This window comes from Meleagris gallopavo, chromosome 15, assembly GCF_905368555.1.
Source record: "Meleagris gallopavo chromosome 15, MGAL_WU_HG_1.1, whole genome shotgun sequence".
Lineage (NCBI taxonomy): Eukaryota > Metazoa > Chordata > Aves > Galliformes > Phasianidae > Meleagris > Meleagris gallopavo.
Window position 1 is genome coordinate 7,724,656 of NC_139418.1, and position 20,910 is coordinate 7,745,565.

Here is a 20,910-nt window from a genome sequence, read left to right on the forward strand (position 1 = left end):
AAACCTGTACTTTCTCCTGGTTAGAAATTCTCACAAGTCTCTTAGCTATGAAGTTCAAGTTATGTTTACTATCCTAAGAAAGTTACCTTTCTTTTAGTGTATTCCTTCTTAGTGTTTGAAATTAATTCAATATTAGGAAATAAGTGAAGCAAGAAGCTAATTATTTAAAGCAAATTTAACGAATGTATAAACTTCATTTATGACCAACTGAATGTTTCTGATTAAGATGGTGGTAAAAGCTCTTACATCATTGCAAACAAGTTTCTTGTTCTCCTCAAAAAAAAAAAACAATTACAGTGTAGTGATATTACACTGAAATTTTCCAACGTAATAGGCGTTTTCTGCAGCCTGCTTTATTTTGTTCCTGCCTTTGGGGAACACTTCTTCACATGGTAACTTCCTTCAGGTCAATATGCTGCTCCAGCATCCCATGCGTGAGGTGATGTGCAGCTGGAGCACAGTCATGCTGAGTGAAGGAGACCCGGATCAGCTCTACTCTTCAATGTGAATGCTGTATCATCAATAACTTAGATATCCACCCCTCAAAATTAGGAAAAGCTTTGACTGATGAAGGAAAAAGCAGAAATTAAGCTCAAAAAGCAACACCTCCTTATAGGAAGAATATCAGAAAGAATAAAACTGCAGCTTTTCCTTCAGCATCAAAATGGAATAGTTTGTTTTCATTCAATTCTTCATCTGCCTTATCAAGTAGAATCCTCTTTATTTCTAGGTATTTTCTCTAAGCTTCACTTTAATAGCCTTAGCATAAATTTTTTGCTTTGTCTTCAAACTTGAAAGTTCACATTTGTTTTTAGGCTTGGTTTTCTTTTCTAATAGAAATTCAGGTTTCTGGATGCCTCTCTGCTGGGACTATTGTGGTACAGCAGTGGTGATGCTGAACCTGGAAGCCCAACCTAAAGTCAGCAGCCAACAAGAAAGACTGGATTACTCCAGTGAGCAGATGTAACTTATGTGAACAAATGACAGCTTTGTTACTGTTTTTCAAAGGCTTCTGCCTCATAGCCTGAGTCAAAGGTCTTGACAGTCATCCAGATTGCCTCAATGTTTTGGTAATAATCTGACCTTGCTCTATGGGTATTTACTAGCTAGATTGCCAGTAGTAGCTCGAAATTTTGATTCCACCCACGCTTGACTTATATTTGGTACTTACATTTCTTCTAAAAGGGCAAAGAAAACTAAAATATTAAGGTTGTTGACAAGACAATTCATCTTAAAGTTTGTGTTAGCCCTGTCTGACGTCTTTTTCCCCACTCACACTCAAGTCTATTGCAACGGCAGAGGAGAGGAGGAAAAAAAACCAAACAATTGAAGTGTTACTTCACAAAATCTCTTCTTCCGTTGTCAGATCAGTGAGCAACTGAGCAATTTTCCTTGAGTAATTCTGTGAGCATGATACAGTAATATCAGAAAATGGAGATCGCAGTGAAATGCTTCCTGGAGTAGTCTTGGGCACTTCAGTTAGAAGGCATTCTTCATAATGGGTTCTATATTGATTTGTTCTTTATGTCCAATAAGATGACAGCAAAAAAAAAATGTGCATCTATCAGTGGGCATATAACTTAAGCCCTCCTGTTGGAATTGATCTTGGTTATTTTCCTAAAGACAGTTCCCCATTTGTTTTGACTACCACACATTTGTTAGAACCTACAGTGGAAAAGGGAACTTTGGATCTCTCAAGAAAATGAGCTCTATTGCTGAAATGAATGTTTCTTAACCACATGGCCTCAAAATGTGCTAACAAAATCTGGGCTGGCTGGTAGCTCTGCTGTTTCTGTGTATAAAGGAGTTAAAATTGATTCAGCACGCTTATATTGGGTTAACTATATCTATACTAGGCAGGCTGTGGTTGTGCCAGCCCTGCAGCTTCTTCTGCTAATAACAGAGATCCATTCTCACACCATCTTGATTAAATCTTATTGCCATGGGCAGTTATTCACAATGCATAATGCTGCTTCTGCAGGCCTTCCTGTTGTCTAAGTACAACATAGAGATTGCTGGCTGCTAAGTTAAATAAAAAAGAAAGAGAAATGGAATAGAAAACTTGGGCTTTCTGACCCACTGGTATTGTTAGCAACATTAAACCAACTTTATAATGTTGCCACAAAATAGTGGAACTTTATTCTTCACATTGGAGAGCCGGAGACAGGTGTAATTAGAGAAAGGTGGGCACTGCAGTAGTCGTTACTGTTCTTTTTGGCATGGAGACATTTACTTAATGTGGATTATTTTTTCCTGGTGCTTAGTAGCCTTATAAACAACAGTGTCTGAAGAGAATCAGAAAGTCAGACTTGGTCCTATGCCTGCCTGATGCATGGATCAAAATTCAGTGCTTGTGGAAGCTCCTGAAATTCTCCTGTGCCAGCAGCTGCATCTGAGGGACTAATGAAATATAACTGTGATACAAATGCTGAGCCAAGTCCTTAACGACATTTCAGTAAGTTAGAAACTGCATTTCAAACCTTCTAAACGCACTGGAAATAAGGAAGATCTTGAGTTATCCATAATCTGAATATGATGCTGATTTCTGCTTATGACAATCTTTGACTAAATATTCAGAACTTAGAAAAATACAGAAGAGCGATGTACTGCCTAGAGAGATCCTCTAGTACTTTGTGAAATCCTTATGGTACAGGTGTGTTAGTGGAGTCCGTGTCTTCCCTGGTTTGGTTCAATCCTTGGAAAATGCACTGGTTTGCTTCCTGGTTTAGGCTGTAATTCCAGACTAGGGATGTGCAAGTGGGATTTAAACATAGTGGAAAACAAAAGAAGACTTAAGGGAACAGACTTCCACTGGCAGTGCTTCCTTTCTCCCCTTTATGCACTTCAAGGCAAGATAGTCATGCCTGTAATGTGAAGTATACAGTTTTAACAGAACATCCTATTGAAGAGCTGTGATAGTTGTTTTTTTGTTGTTTTTTTTTTAAAGCTGTTTTGGGCCATTACACCAATTAAGGAGGTTCACAATGCTGGTGTCTGAACCCTGTGGGGCCCTCAAAGAAAGCAAAGTTGAGACTGAAAACTGTAGTTCAGTATACACTGTGCTTTGGAGAATCACCTCCAAGGTGGAAGTGCTTGTCATAAAATCTGACATCTGTGGGCTAGGAAGCTGAGAGCTTATTTTACTATCTGAATTTGAAAGAAGCTTCCAGAGAAATGAAAAAGGCTTTTTCAGTGAAAAGGATGCCTTTCTTATAATCTTAAAAGAAAACGTGGAATTTTTGTTCACCTCAAGGTTATGCCATTCCTCAATTCTAAATATGGGTTTGTGTGCACATTTGAGTTTTCCCTCAAACCACACCGCTGTTGTCAAAACTGCCTAATCTTCAAAGACTACAGAGAAAACATTGCAGAACTGAGAATCTGACTTGGGAATACTATGTCAGTGGTGTTCTGACAGTGTTCTAACAAGGGGATCCACAAAACAGTTCTCTTTTAGCAGCAGCGAAACCTCTAGGGAAACTTGTGGGTATATGTCTGCTGAGACGAACGAGACTGAGATTCAAGGCTGTGGAATATGATACAGCTGTGGTGTGTTTGTGATATGCTCCTACTGTTGCTTAGGTGATTTTTTTTTTTTTTTAAGGTACGCTGGTTAAGTCTAACTTCTTGACTTGTTCTCTTCAAAGCATTGCTTATTAAGTTAAGAACATATTTTGCTCACATGCTATTAGGATAATTATGATATTTTGCTAATTAATAGGATGAGAGTTAGAGAGGACTTCTATGTGGGATTCAAGAGATGGTTTTAGTAGTTTTTTGCTACTTTCTGGCAGCAGGAGGCATGGACTCTTTTTTTTTTTTTTTTTTTTTTTTTTTTCAGATGTTTGATCTCAGAAATTCTCTGGAAATACAGGAGTCTTGGAAAACTCATTAAAATGTCCTTGGTCTTTCCTGCTTTGTTACCAGGAAACACTGGTTTTATACCCTTTTTTGATATTAAAGGTGCTCAGAATAACATTTCATGGCTTGGGAAGAAACTATTGTGGGGATCCTCTGGACTGAGTCTCTGTGTGGTGGTGGTGACAAGGAATGGATCTTGGTGTTCGAGGCATCTGTTTTGTTTTTTTTCTTTCAATCTAAGATGGACATACAAACTCTTTGACCATTACTTAAAGGCTTTACCTTTCTTTTCAAAGTTTTTCATCAGCTTGCACTTAAGGGTGCTAGATTCACACATGTGGAAAATGAAAGAGGAAGAAAGTTGTCCCAGCGAGTTTCCCCATTCCATACCCCTATTAGTCTTGGATGTCTCTTGAGGTCATGGAACTGAAGCTATTGAGGACTTGTTTCACCCACCCACAACACAGAAAGTCCAGTACATAAGGATTACATTGCTTTCTTAAAACTATATAGCAGTTAAAGAATTGTTCTTACTGAAGCAAGAGTTTTGATGTTCATGAAGGCAGACAACGTGGAGTAAATGGTACCAGACACTGAAGAAGCTATGGCATTTTGCATCACTGTGTTCCAAACACATCCACAGTAATTCTGATACTGGCTTTATCCCTGCAAATGCTGTTTATGGAGAAAGAGCATTAGGCTGAAGAGAACGCACGGGATTCCTAAGATGTGGTATGGAGGGGGGTGACACCTCTAACAGAATGGCTGTGAGGAATTCAGGTGGCTGCAAGCTGCTGGTGAGCCAGGCTCCACTACAGCCTCCTGTGACTTCTGGGTGAATTTAAGAGGCTCTCCAGGTCACCTGTCAGCTTACTGTTGCAAAGTGGAGCGATCTTGCTGTTTCTCCACATCTGCATCTTTTTCCCAATGGTGTGTTCTTTGTGCTGGACTGTGGTGCTTGTTGGCCTCTGCTCAAAATCAAGGCTGAAGAGGAGCAATATTTCCAGCACAAAGGACCTATAAGAGCATCTGGAGCAAAGCACTGTCTCTTGTGTTCTGTCCCTGTGCCCTGGGAAGCCTTGTTATGTTTTCTGATCAGGGCTCTGGGTGTTTTTTTTGTTTTGTTTTTTTAGGAATCTCTTCACTAGTTTTAAGATGAATTATGACTGTTGGTCTCATAAATGAGCCCATCTGTGATATGGGTCTTTAAGAGGGATTTATTCAGCAGAACGTAGACTGAAACTACTCAGACTTCCTAAAGTTACGATTGAAATTACCGGCTTTCGGTTGCTGGAAATTAAGGTTAGAATTAATTCATAGCTAAAAGAATCACTGTCAACTTGTGCAAATTCTTCATGACTTTTTCCCACTTTAAGTCATTTTTCTTAACAGTGACCACAACAGATCTTGTACTTAAATACACATTCTACTACATGCTTTGTGTTACTTCACTCAGGTGAAGTATATCAATTTCTCAACATCAAATGCCACAGTAATAAAACAATGAAAGGAAAGATCACATCAGGTAACACTTGCACTGAAAAACTGCAGTGCTCTTGATGGATTGATCTTTATCAGTCTGTTTGCCTTGTGGATATCTGGATGGCATGCTCTGTTTTTAAATGTGGATTACAGCACTACATTTCAAAAGTTGTTCATACTGTCACTTGCTTTTGTGTTCCTTAACACATCTCAAAATCATATCAACTTGTATTTTTTCTACTAAAAATATCTGCCACGTGTTTCTTGTATAATTTTCTTTACCTTTTCCATTTTTCCTTTCCTTTTTCTCTTCCCTTCTACTCCTCATCTTCCAAAAGTGCGTCTCCAACAGTGAAATAAAATCAAATTGTGTTTTTACAGTGTGATGGTTGTTTAGTTCCAGGAAAGTAACATTTATTCACAATAGATTCTTTCTTACACTTAATTAGCCTAACAGGCAACACTGGAAAAGGCTGTGTGATGTAGAGACCAGCACAACTTTTAGTGTAGGTTACTGTATGTCCTTTGCTGGGTTATCTACAGCATTGGTTCTCTAATTCTAAAGCTAGCTAAGTTTTCAGCTGAAACAATTCATTTCCCATAATTAGATCTTATTGTAAAACCAGAGGCAAGATTTGGTTTTGATATCATCTTATGTAACTGCATAATTGCATCGGTCATATGGGCTTTGTTGGCACATCAGAAGTGAGACTTTTAGTCATATTGGAAAATACATTAGTTGCTCAACTTGAATTTGTCACACATCTGAAACCAGATTCTGGTGCTCTGGTATCAGAGTGGCCTCAAATTTGAGTGAGATCTGGATTTAGTGAAAACATCCACAAAGGCAATTCAGACTGCAATTTGCCTTCAGGTTTTTGAAAATCATTGAGTTGTGTGAATTTGAAATCTGCTTTAAATGCTATAGATGACGTCTTGATTAAGGAAGACACAGAACCGAAACTTAGGACTAAACATGGAGAAAGATGAGAATTGAATATAAAATGCAAAAGTGAGTGATGTTAAGTTTAGCCAGGATACTCGATTTGAGTGAAACATTTCACAGAACTTTATTTATAGAATCATGCAATAGTTTGATTAGGGTGGGATGTCAGAAGTTCTAGAACAGGAGGATGCCTAGCGCATAGCATATAGGCTTAGCATATTGTTGGCTCATGTCCAGCTTACAATTCCACTGTCGGGGTCATTGATGAAGATATTAAGGAGCATTTGTCCTGGTACTGACCTCTGAGGAGCACCACTTGTCACTGATCTCCATCTGGACGTTGAGCCACTGACCACCACTCTCTGGGTATGATCTCACAACCAAAGAGTTGTTTGATTGACTACATCAGCCACTTCCCTCAGGACTTTGGGATGCAACTCATTAAGTCTCATGGATGTTCAGGTTCCTCAGGTGGTCACAAATCTGATCTTCGCTTACAGTGGGAGGAACGTTTCTATTATAATGTTCAAAGCAGAAGAGCATTTGAGGGAAGGGAGAAGGAAGAGAGTTAAAGGGTAAGAAACTCGATGTAGTGAGGAATTACAGAAATCTAGCAGTAATTCTGGAGGATGAAACAGCTTGCCTGTTATGAGACGGATGTACGGGAGAGTAAGAGGAGTTAAGTAGTAAGAAGGACAGCCGAGACACTGCAAGAAGGATCTGACACTAGAGAGGAAAGAATATGAGAACAGGCTGGAGTGTGTGTGACAGTTGGGAGTTCAACTTGTGGGGCGGGAGAGCAGAAGGCTGAAGGAGAATGACATCAACCGTGGTCTGCAGTTTTTGGAGCAGGTTCTTCACAGACACAAACAAGGATATGGGGCTTCCGGTGGTCACTGCGACTCCGCTGTCAGCAGACAGGGACAAAACCCATTACTCAGTATGTCCCACATCCCATCCTACTTGAACTGATACTGGCCCTCTCTAGCTCTCAGTGTCTTACCTTGTCTGTGGGCATCCAAAGGCTTCTGAAGACGAATACTGTGAAAATGATATCACGCACTGGGACTTCTGTATTTCCAGTTTGGTTTTGGTTTTTACAAGTACTGAAAAGTACTGACAGAATAGCCACAAAAATTACTGAAATTGCAGGTCTATTACTAAGAAGTGAATAAAAGCCTAGAAGAATAACTTCCATTAGGAGGGTAGTGGTGTAGGTATGGGAGGCGAAGAAAATCAAACTCCTCTGTAGCTGGTATGGATGCTGCACAAGAAGTTTGTATCAGAGCACTTGTGGTCTTCTGTGAAATCAGAAATTCAGTTGAAAAAAATATTCATAAAGAGTATGTTATTAAATTATATTATATAAACTTTTGCCAGCAGCTCATCACTGATTATCATTTTTGAGATATGCCTATTTTTGTTTTCTTCTTATTGGATAGTATCTGGGGTGTGAAATTAAAATTCCCTTTGAGCAGTCACAAGGTCTTACATATCCTCAGCTGCTTCTGAAGCAACACGTGTAAATATCAGGAGTTCAGTCCTGACCCAGTGAAATGAACAGTTAAATAGCCTTTTATTTAAATGGAGCAGAATTATAATGACAGTTCTTAAGTACCCAGAAATCAGCCAAATCCTGATTGCAAAGAAGTCAGTGTGAAGTCCCTATTCATAGTTACGTGGCAATGTATTGACATGAAAAGTCTGACAAGAATTGATTGATGTCCAGTATGACGTGTAAGCATATGAAATTGGCATTTGAAAAGTTTTTGTCAGAAAATGAAGTAAATCTTTCCCATTTTTTGAACGGATAACATCAATTTTTCAATGTGAGAGATTCTTCTACTTAGAATATTGTAATTAAAATTTTAAAGAGCAATTGATGAACTGGTCAGCAGGTCAAGATATACACAACAGTTGTAGAGTTTGCACATGTCCTGTCCCTTTATATTGTCAGGAGTTGCTGGGGTTCTAGTGTTGTTTTGAAATAATATATAAGGTGTGTTTTTTCTAATGCAGTGTTTAGCATTTCTGATGAGTTTTGAGTTTGGCAGGCACATTTCTTCTGTCAGGGGACTTTTGAAAGATATCAGTCATTGAATTTGTAGATTTGATTCACAGTCTGCTCTTCATATTTCACTGCACCACATTACTTACCTGTCCCCATCAAATGTACTTTATTTACTGTATCTAAAGGTCTTGAAAATTCTTTCTTTCTCCTCATCATCCAGATGATAACTACTTGGAGATATCCTTCAGTCTATTAGCTGGCCTATTGTGACAGTAAGAATTTTCATACCGATGAAAAATGACCTTCTACTGACCATCAGTTCTGACTATGGAGACGATTTTTAAGTGGAAACACCATTTACTTAATTAAGTAAGCCTGGCACATTTTTCATGTATTTTCCTTATCAAACAATATTTCTCTGTCTGTGAGAGACATGTGGAGGAGTAATTCAGGGTGAGAATTTCCAAGTTCCTTGAGTTCTTTCTTTAGTGAGGAGGTTGCAGATACTGGAGGAGGAGATGTAGAGATTCATCTGCGCACACACTTATATGTGGACCCACTGCTTTAATAAGCATGCTCTTGATGTTCATATGACTCGTATGACAGCTCACTTTCCTGTGACAATAAGGAACCAGTTTCAGACTTTCTGGTTTTGTGGTCAAGTTAGGTCTTACAGAGAGTTCTGGGGGAAGTACTACAGCAAATACAGATTTTCTTCTTTGAAAGGTTTACTATTTTATTACATAATAAAGAGAGCTCCTCTTCTGACTCATCACGTTGTTTTATTTCCCCTAATATGTAAATGAAACCACAGAGTTGTTTTGACTGGAGCTGGTTGTTACATCCCTAGATAACCCGTCAGCAACTGGAAGCTTTGCTGAACTAAAGCTGAGGATATGCAAATTAAGGACTGTGCGTACTCCACCTCTGGCTGCTCACAGGAGGAAATAGCAGCCTCTTTAACATAACAAATGTTGTATTTCAAAATGGCCATCATTAAAATTGGAGCTGGGGAAATTGGGAATGTGTGAGAAAGAAGTCATTATTATGAAATAACATTCAGTCCCCTACAATGACTTCAAATGGTGAGCCAGCAGCATGTCCTGGCAGCCCAAAGGGCCAGCACTACTCCCAGAGTGCCTCAGGGCCAGGACTCCCAGCTAGGCAAGGGAAGGGCTTGTCTCTCTTTGCTCTGCTCCAGTGCAACCTCTCTCTGTGTGCAATTCTGGGTGCCATATAAAACTATTAGGGACTGTCTACAGGAGGGTTACAAAGAGTCTGCAGGGCAAGACAGGCTGAAGTCCCTGGGTTTGCTCAAAGCAGAGCAGGATCTACACTGTGCTCCTGGAGGAATATGCAATGAATACACAAAGTGGCCTCAATGGACAGAGATGAGGCAGTGAAGGAGGAGGCTATGGACCCCACAAATTAGTTGAAGCACTTGAAGGGTGTCATGGGAGTAGTGGGGCTATCCTGCACTCTGTGATGAAGAATGACGTGGGACACTCACATCCAGCCAGCATTACTACGTGCTTATGCAGATCTTCCATAGACTTCTTTCTTTGCTGTAAATGGTGGCTTCTGCCAGCTGACATGACATGAGAGGAACAGTGTTTGACTTGTACCAGAAGTAGCTACATGGAGGGAAGGCAGTAGCTCCAGCTGGGCTGGTCTTCATCGTGATTAAGGTTGATAGGAACTTGAATGTTGGTGCCAGGCCTGGGTACAACGTAGTCTCTGATCCAGAGCTTGTAGCAAAGGTCAAAAGCAGCCGTATGTTACTGGCAATGCCTTGCTCCATCCCTCTGTTCCTGTAACATCTCTGCTGCAGGAACCCTCCCACATGGTCATGGGATAGGTGTGAGCTTCCAAATGAAAGGCAGAAACAGAGAAAGAGAGCTTCCAGAAATCGTTCTCTTTTATACTCCTTAATGAAAAGCACTTGCTTCTGTAAAGAGAACCTCTTATCACAATTCCATAAGTTTAAGTGAAAGGGATATGTTTTTTTCTTTTTTAACTTTGACCAGGATTCCCTTTCCAGATCAGTTCTTTTAAGAGAAGTGGCTTTCTATTTTTCTTTCTATATGCTAAAGTTGTCTGTGAAGAAAGTTGAAGAACTTATTTTCATTCCGCTGGACTTCAGTGTTAGTAATGCTTTTTTATACAAAACAAAAAATGGTTCTACAGAGCCTCTAGGACAAACCTCATGCCTAAATATTTGTGATAGTGATAACAGGCATAACTTATACACAGCTGCACACAGTGTTCTCTTCTGATACCTTATCCATATCACATGCTTTTATATGTACTGCTAATGGAAACCAACCTGTGTTCTTCCTACTATATCTATTTCTGCCTTGCTTGCTAGCACTTCTGATTCAAGTCTTAGCAAAAGCCAGAGCACCACCAAACATGTCAAATGGGACCTTTTTCAACAAAGGTTTCTCTAGGTTATCTATTACTGCAGAGACACAGTGCAATATGAAATGCAACTTCACTGTCTTGACAAAAATAGAAGTTATTAAGCAGAATCTAAGTTTTTTCCCTGCCTTTTCTGTTCCATAGATTTGTTATACTAGCTGTGTGTAAATAAAGTTGGAGAGCAGGAGAATGCTCAGTCACAGAAAGACATTTGTATGGAGGATAGTACAATATTACTTGAGCTCTTTTCACAGAATCATAGAATCACAGAATAGCAGGGGTTGGAAGGGACCTCCAGAGATCGTTGAGTCCACCCCCCTGCCAAAGCAGGTTCCCTACACCAGGTAACCCTCCCATTTCTATTTTTTCCTTTTCATGAACAGTTAATTATAGGGAAAGGGCAATGCAAATTTATTTCCCTTTAATGAAACAGTAATTATAGTAGTGTCACAATGGAAATTCATGACTGCTTGGGATTTTGACTCTGACTCTGTTCTCAAACCCATGGCTGTGCCCTGTCACCTGCCATCTAGTAGTTGCAAAAAAAAATTGCCATCAGTTATTTATAACTCTGCAGCAGATCAGAAAGTTCCTCTTCACTTAATTCTGCCACAAAGCATGCTGGTTTGTCTTCTATGGAAAGCTGTGCAGTGACTGAAGGAGTATGGTTGTCTCACACCACGTCCTGTGTCTGTGGTGGCTCTGCCAGCTGGCTTATGAAGTGCCAGGCTCACAGTGCTGATTGCAGCCCGCAGTGGCCTTGCCCTTTCAGCCAGCATGAAGCTCCCTGCAGATCCTCCACCAAGGTGTTCTTCCATGAGAATGCTCATAGTAAAGTCTCACATCCACTAAACTGAGCTGGTTGAAGCCAAAAAGTAAGAAGTTAGGAGTTCTCATATGAAGGATAATATTCTGTAGATGTTCTGATCTATCTGCACCATTAAGTTGTATATCCTGGACTGCATTCTGTGAGAAAAGTGGTTTTCTGCTGGAATCTGTAATTGTGAATGACATACTTTGGGCAAACAACAATTCCTTGGCAAAGAGGTTTGTTATTATGATTGTCAGGCTCTCTGAACTGGTTTTAACTCTCAGGTGTTTGTTTATAGGTGGGGTAGATTTACACAGAACATCTAAAACTGATATTATTATTACTTCTACAAACAAGCGGAATATTAATGATTAACTTCTGAGGTAGTCAGATGTGTGTTTATGGAAGAGATTCTGCAATGCAGGGCTTTCTCCTGCTGTTTCTTACTTGACTTAGAAATTCCATAACCAAGTGCAAGATAGTACAGCTTTGCTTCACCATATTAGGGGTTTTACAGTGTGGAATATCATAAGTGCAAGTAAACTGTTTGCTTGGTCATCTGAAGTCAGAGAATATCAGGTGTGCTGTTTCTGTATGGTGTTTCTTTACGCTAGCTATTGCTGTGGGAAGGAAGTAACATCATTTGTGGCTGGAACCCACATCTGACTGACTGCTGACTTTCTAATGTTGGGGAAAGGTTTAGTGGAGGTAGGGAGTAACTTCATGGTGTGCTCCTTACGTCAATATGTATCGTATGACTTAGCTTAGCTTTGCACGGAGGAATTGAATTTGTGTTTTGAGTACTTTGAGGATTGTACTAGGAAATTTGGCTACAGAAGGAAGCAAAAAAAAAATCCAATTAAAGCTGTAAGGTGAAAAATGGAGTGATGAACTCATGGTTTAAATGGATTTTAAGCCAAGTGGAATGTGAGGAGCAGTGAATCTGTATGCTTTGCACTGTTGGGGTGGAGAATGACTCTAATATGTTCTGTTTATTCCGTCTCCAACCTACAGAGTGAGGACTGCCCCTCCGGAAAAACAAGATTAAGCTGCAGGGCAGAGCAGAGTTAGGGAGTGTTATAGAAGTGTCAACAGTCACCACGTGATAGCTGCTGTTTAGTTAACAAGATAGCAGGTCCTTTTCCGAGTAGCTAGAAAGTCCAGGTTCCATCAGCATCATGTTTTGTGCCTCATAACAAGAGCAGAATCCAGTGGACACCATCCTCTTCTGGGATCTGTGAGAGACAGGCACAGCCAGTGTTTTGTAGGTTACATAGTAAATGGCCTGCCTATAAAACACAGGATCAGACAAGCTCTTGCATGTACAAATAGTCAGTTTTAACAGGAATTGAGTATTGATATCCCACTCGCAGTTACAAAGAGCCCTGTGTGTAGGATCACTACAAAAAAGGCACTGGATTACATTCTTGATCCAAAAAATCCTTAGTAAAAGTCCATGAATATCTTAAATATAACACATTTCCTTTTTGTTTTTTTCCTATCTATGTCTTCTCAAATAGGTTTTTAAATTTAATGAGGTCTCATTCCTGCTCAGGTCCAGGAATTTACTGACATTGATCATCTGTTTCATCTGTGACAGACACTTTTTCTATGGATCTGCTGTGATGCATTTACTCAGGATGATGTCAGACCCAAGGGAAGAGAGCAGTGTTCCCAAAATGAGTAACTCCAGACACATCCTCATACTCCATAGCATGATGTGAGGCAGAAATAAATGTTGCCACTCCGTGAAAGCAGTTTCATCATTCTTTTGGGAAAGTAATCAGTGGAAGTTCCCTCACAAAAGGCTTTCTCCTCACCTTGACACCTGAATTTTTTGCTGAACAGCAGTTATTGACCAACCACTCATCTGCTCTGAATAAGGAACAGTATGTAAGTTCACACCCAAAATCTCATAGGCATTCCATAATGGCATGAAAATCTGTGTCTCTGGTTTGCTTTGCTTAAAAAGAAATATAAACAGTCATCTCTGCCGTCTTGCTTCCTCTGTGACCCAGTCCAATTCTGTTGCCAGCAGGCAGTAAGAACTGTAGGGCAGTGATCAGGCTCTTCGCTCCCCACATTTCTACACGTATGCGGCTCAGGCAGTAGAAACCTGCTCTTGAATGAAGCAACTGATTATCATGTCTTCACCCTTCTCCTCTCTTACTTGGCATCTAAGCATTTGGGGCCATACCAGCTGGCTCAGTGCTTGCCTTCTTAGCTCATGTTGTGTTGCCTGAAAGTGCAAAAGGAGTAGCAATAACAACTCTGGAATATGTTCTGTTGAACAGAGATTTCTCAAATCATCCCACCATCAGTTCTAAGATGCATATAAATAGGTTCTTAAAAGAGAAAGTTCACCACATTTCTGTTAGTCCTGTTGCTGTTAAGGCCTTGAGACAAGGCACTGCAGTGCACTTCGATGTGTCTTGTGCCACACATAGACACAAAGACACAGAGCACTGCAGTGGAACTACCCTCTTGTTTTTTCCCTCACCAGTTTGAGTTCGGGTAGATGTTCAGATCTTTCAGCATTGAAATCTGAAATCTGAAAAAATGGGCTGGATTTCTCAGTTGTTTTAGAATCAATACTTAGAAGGTATTGATAGTTTTTTGCTGTGTTATTTGTTGTCACATTTCTATCATATCTATGGTTTTAGTATTGAAAACTCAGGACAGGGAACGCACAGAAATACAACTTCAGATCTTTGTTATGAAACTGCTCATCTCATAGCTGGCATACAGGTGCTCACACCTGCCCTTGTTTTTTGAACACACATTCTTCCACAGAGTGGAAATGTGTGGTGGCAAGAAATGGAACTGCTGTGTTTAAGTATGAAACAGTCTAATTCCCAATTAGTTGTAACGATCTCTGTGTCAGCACAGCAAAGTATGTTTAAAAAGAAAAGACTCTTCCTTACGTCTCTTTCCTATGTGCTTAATTACTTTTGGCTACAAGATTAATTTAGTCAACTGAATCATACCATAAAGGTTGTAATGAGGACTGTTCAGTAGTTTCAAAATTGAACAAAGAAAGCTGATACCATTGAGAAAAATAAAAATAGATGCAGATTTCCTGTTGTGCGGCTACAAGGAATAACACTGTAATAAGGACACTTTTTCAGGGATGATAATTTAAAAAAAAAATACAAAATTATAGAACAGCAGCACTATGGGATGTGTGTTTCTGCACTAAAAAAATGACACTTTGAAAATTACTTTGAGGTTCTACAATTTTTATTCTTAAAGAATGACAGATGTTGAAATGTTTGTAGTCTCCCTGTCAGAGTTCAGTTCTGCACTGAGCACCTTTTTAATGGACAAAGTTAAAGGAAGGGAAATCTGTGGCATGCTTCCATCTTAAACTCACGTGTTGCTGGCCTCCGTGCTGGTTTGTTGCATGACAGACTGCACAAAACTAGCTGCACAAAGAGAAGAGAATATACTAGCTTTTAGCCCTTGAAGTTCCATGATACATGACTTGAGTGGGTTCCTATTTCTTCAGATTTTCCAACGGCGTTTCAAATCTCTGCTGAGAATTTCAGACGACTGTGGTGGACTTTCTCCTTTAAGAACACATTTATATGCATCTTAGAACTGATGGTGGGATGGTTTGAGGACCTCTGTTCAACAGACCATATTAAAAAGGCCTAATGTACATTCATCCCAAGGATGTACATCTCCGTAGGTCAGAGCATAGAAGTAGATGTTCCAGTCCTGTGAGAAGGACTGTGGCAGTGCACTTCAGGTCCGATCACAAACCATTTCAAACCAGTGGAAGTTTCTCCCATCCACAAGACCAGCTGCTTACTGGGTGTTCCCAAAGCCTGCACACGTTTGGATGCCTTCTGCAGGAACCTTGCTCAGAAGTTTCCCTGACCAATCATAGATTCAACATCTAGGAGACCTTTGGGTGAGCACTGGACTAAAAGCTTCTCCCACAAAAGTGCAAGCTAAACATGCATTATATTAGAAAGATTAAACTTGATCTGTTTTTCTCTTTAAACCTGGAACATTCAATTTTCTACTGCACAAACTCTGTATAAATTTACATTTACAATTCAAATTTCTCTTCTATCAGGAAGGGAAAATAATATATATTTTTTCTAAAGGCTTTTCTTCTAGCTTTTAAGTGGATGCTGTAAAGTTCCAGGATCCACTGACAGATTACTTTATCTTTTGCAACTTATTAGCATAGAAACTATGTAAGTTTTTGAATTACATGGTTTTAATTACTTCTGGGCTAGTACCAAATATCCTTATTATTTCTCTAATTACACTATTAATAATTTCATAGTTTTAAAGGTACTTAATCATTTCTTAACCTGACAATTAATCCTAAAGGCCTTATTTAGAAGATAAATGAAACTGAATTTTCATCTCCACTTTTTTTTAACTAAAATCACAGCTTCTCTGTGTTATGGTAGCAAAGACTATCTGAAGAATGTAACTTGGCTCTACCCTAAAACAGCACCAGCAGAAGCAGAAAACCTTGTTTAAAAAATAGCTTCCTGGAGCTGAGCTATCTGGGGCCTGAGGAAGGCTAGAGGGGTTGAAGCCCCTCCAAGGCTACAAACCATTACCTGCTATGTAATAACAGCAAGGAGGATTCACTAGTCTACAGTCCCTCTCTTTTCCCCATTCTTTTTCCCATCCCACTGTAGGTTCTAGAAATCATCACATGCCAAGGCTTCTGAATTTTTAGCAACTTGGGTTGGAAATACTGTAGTCCCACTTATTACAACATGACTTCAGCAAAACTAGCATTCACAGAAGTTACATGAGCTCATTTCATATCACAAAACAACCTCTGAAGTCATTTCAGAAATTTCCTTTAACTTTCAGAAGTTAAAGGATGCTTCAGTGGTTCATTTGTGAAACATCTTTGCTTTCCAAATAGGCCTTGTATGACCTCATCCATTAAGACATAGGAGGTGCTGAAGCTTGTATTATATGACTTAAAATCTTTTCACAACCTCCAGGAACCTGGAATTTTCTGACAGATGATTAATGATGTAACAGGATGCTTAGATTGTGACCGTGTACTGAGTCTTACTGCCAATTCCTGGAAACCCTTACAAGATAGGGCCACGTGCTCAGTCTGAGCCTCTCGGCTTTAGCATAAAAGAAATATATCCATATTAATAATTACACAGCAAAATAGCAAATTGTCATAACTCTCCTTTTCTTAAAGGTATATCTCTAAGTTACTTATGTCCACCTTTCCCTTCAAAACAGCAGTAAAAGTTTATGAGGTAAGTATTTCTCATAATGACTACATTTTGTACTGACACATATCTCTTGAAGAATTTATGCATATGTTATATGTAATATAATACATGTACATAATCTATCGCATGCGTGCAGGGACCTGCACTTTGCCAGCAGTTGTAGGGCAGTTATTAGCACAAGTGCCAAGGCTGAACTATAGTCCCTCTTTAAGAAGAGCTTAAAAACCTCCTCGTGAAATACCATGCAAACAGCCACAGTCAATAGAAGTAGTACCAAGAAAAACTCATCTCCTTTGCTTTGCTCTCATTCCATGATAGCAGCATGGTATCCAAGCAATATGCATGCATACAGCACACACTGTTTTCCCCAGAGGAGGAAGCGTGTGCAGCTTAGGAGGGAAAGAAGGAGGGTTTGTTTGTTCTTTATAGACACATTGCAGGCAGGAGCGGAAGGCAGTGAAGTTTGCTGACTTCCTGGAACATTTCATTCAGAACTCTTGGGCCTTCTCTGTAGAAAGACCTGTTTTCCTTCTTCCCTTTCTTAAAAAGATGTGTAACTTTACATCTAGGCTTCTTAGTACTAAGAAGAATGAATAACTTTTAACCACTATCATCCTCTTGGCACTCCAGGTATTGTTTTAACTTTTCTGGTGCGACAGGGAAAGGACCCTGTGAGTCAGGGCCCACATAGTACTGGAAATGCTGTCAGTTTTTGCAAAATACTCCAAAAGCATAGATGGCTCAAGGTGTCTTTCATGGCCTTGGACTATTTTTCTTTTCCCCCCAAAACAGAAGGGAACGAACAGGACTATTTCCCTCTGCCCTTCCCTCTGCCAGGGCTGCAGACCACTCAGCTTGGCCTATGCTTGCTGATGATAAAGCAGCAGTCCCTCAGCTCGTGGTTCACATGGAGCCTGTTCCTCATAAGGCCCTTTGATAGCGCGTGTGGTCATGGGGCCATAAACTCATACTAAACTAAAGCAGAATAACTTCTGGTGCTGCCTACAGCTCATTATTTTTTTCATGTTGTCCCCTCTGCGACATTAAAGATTGATTTGCAAAATCACAGTGTCAAAATGAATTGTTAGGGCTGCAGAAGCATAAGACAAATCGTAAGCTATCCTTCAAATAATGTGCTGTCAAGTGGAAGGTGAGTAGTTAAAAATAGAATATTCCCAATAATTCCACAAAAAGAAATAAAACGGAATGAACCCTGAAATATAAAATATCTGGAGGGCATTGATATAACCAATTTCTTTCTGTCTCTGAGGCATGCTTAACCTTTGCAGTTCTTCTCTACTGTCTCTATTTTACTTCAAGTCACTCACTGAATGCTTTATCTTAAGTATGTGTTAAAAACATGACATCTCTTGCTGTACAAAACCACTCTTAGCACAAGGTAGGTTCCCACCTATCAGCAAATACCTGTTGTAATGATGTCTAATGAAATAGGTGTATTTCACATGAGCAAATCAAGTAATGTCTGAAAAAAAAGTTAATGATTTTAAATCCGCATATATCAATATAATTCCAAAACCTTAGTGGTACTGTTTGTCATCTCTTCCGTGTCATGATCTTGCTATATTATCCACTTTATCTTTCTTCTGCATTGGTCTTTCTTCAGCTGTGTCCAAGGAATAACTTGGAAGGAATAACCTACCTTTTTCCATCTCTGTCATGTCTTAAATGAGCTGAAGTCCTTACTAGCATGCTAAAAGTGACAAATAGTTTGGCAGGTTCTCTGGCCATGTACTCAGCTAATGCATTTCTTGCCCAAGGATTTTAGCCTTGTCAGTTACTAACTTATTGTGAATGTCTGAAGAAATAATGTTATATGCAACTGTAGAATGGCAAAAACTCACAAGTGTCCTGCCTCTTTTGCACAGAAATTGCCTGAGAAACAAAAAAGGATGCTTGAATTTAAGTCAGTTAGCTACTATGGGGTTTTTCCCTTTACTTTCTGTTCGATATGTTATTTCCCCCACAGGGAATGGATTTCAAATAGTTACAACATCACACTCAAGAAATGAGTGACGTTCACTTAAAGCGAGCAGCTTGCATCTAGATCCAGTGCTGAGTGCAGCATGTCAGGTTTATCAAATGTAAATAACAGACTCATGGCGGAAGCAGCAGACTGATGTAATAGGAAGCATTGCATTACTCCACTGAAAAACAATGAACCGTCTTTGTTTGCAGACTCTGAGAGAGGGACTTTTATCTTTAGAATATGACTGCTATCTCTGTAGTTCTGCAATGAATCTCACGGAGATGTGAGGTTCCTCTGTACCTCTGTTCCATATGTCATGAATGACTATGAAGATTTGATAAGGTGTATGATTGGCATAGGTGCCCAAATCCCATTGACTCCCTGGAGTCATTTCCTATAGAAATTAGAATTTGATTTTAAACCACTTCTCAAATGTCATGTTTTGTTCTGCTTTTTTATTCTCATTCATGATGGCTTTGTCTCCTTCAATTCATTCTGTTTTTAATTTTAGCACGTACTTTTTGAGGCAGCAATTGTCTCTAAGTACAAGTTGTATGTGTAGTCTGGAGACACGTATTATATGTTCAGTGTTGACTGGACAGATGTGAATTTAGTGGGAAAGAAGGCAGTAGAACTAAGAGATGAAAGCCCCTCTTCACTACTTCCCTTCTTTAGCACCAGCTAGTGAGGTGCATGTATTTTATATCTATATTCAGCACTATATTGAATAATAATTAGCTCTAATCAGAGCTTGAGTAGCTATGTTAGCGTGATAATGACCAATTAATTAGATCAAGATCTCATAATAATATTGTGCAATTTCTACACCGGAGCTGGCGGATGACCTACCAGTTTGGAGCATGAATGAGGCAAGCATCTTATTATCTAAGGAAAAATACCCACCACCTGGTTAATTTTTAGAGAGTCCTGAGTTGAGCCAGGGGTTGGATGCAGTGATTCTTGTGGGTCTCTTTCAATTCTGAATATCCTGTGATTCTGTGATCTCAGATGTTTGATCTAGATGTATCATAATGCAAATGAACCACTGTTGTATAAAGCTTAGATTCTAATTTATTTTTTCAATAGAGATGGAATATATTTTCCTCCTCTATTATTTCATGTTTCTATGAAGTTTTGATCTTGGTCCAGTGACCAGTTACGTGTAGTAGCATTGATTGTTAACATTAGACAGTATTTCCTGATGAAGTCACATAATTTACTGTTTAATGAATGGTATGTAAAGAACTGAATTCCCTTCTCACTGCTACTATGTTAATAATTAATAATGAAACTTGAGTTAATGAAACAAACTGACATCCATGCAAAACTAGCCAGCTGCTGAAGGAAATTCCATGAGAGAAAATATACTGATGATACAATTTATATCAGTCTTCCTTTTATTAATGTTACATGTATTTCCTCCTGGATTGTGATGAAGTGCACCATTCCACAAAGCAAAAATCATTTGTCCTTCAAAAGAAAAGAAAACTCAGACCTCAGAAAGGCCATTTATTCCAAAAAGAGTATTTCCATCACGTTATAGAAAATCAAACATAGACTTTCCACTCTTTGATAGAGTTTCTCTCTTTCAGTGTCATAGAGAAGTAGGATAAAATGGTGAGAGATGCTGCTGTCCTCCAAATTCCCCCATAAGAATATATGAGCTCATCATGGAAAACCAGGCTGTCATCAAAAAACATTTTCACAATCCCTGTGTTTTAATATTTAAAAAGTCCACTCTGATGGACTGTAACAAAACATCCTGTCAATGGAAGTTCCACAGATGTGTTTGTGCTCCACAGATGCCATCTAGGATTCTTGACATAAAGTTTGGATACCACATTACTCCATTTGTCCTGTAGCAATAACTGAGCAAAGGCAGTCATGTGGGCTGGAGTCATATGTGTGGGCAGCACTTATACTCTGAAAATATGTATTTCTTTACATTCATCACTAACTATCCATGCTTCAGAATATAGCAGGCATTTAAATACTGTCACCAGGCTGTAGTGACACAGCAGTCAAAAAAGAAAAGCCATAGTTGATATAAGCAAACGGGCAAATTGATATGGGTTGAGAAGGAACTAGGCAACATGTATGTAAAGTTATTTGTGCACATATTTATCTGCTCAGTGGCTGACTCTCAAGTTATCCCAG

General features: G+C 39.3%; 1 protein-coding gene across 1 annotated transcript in view; it reads left to right on the plus strand.

Annotated features, from left to right (window-relative positions):
* IL12B (interleukin 12B) overlaps positions 1–20,910 on the plus strand; it is a 144,233-nt gene that overhangs the window by 112,836 nt on the left and 10,487 nt on the right. The window lies entirely within an intron of this gene.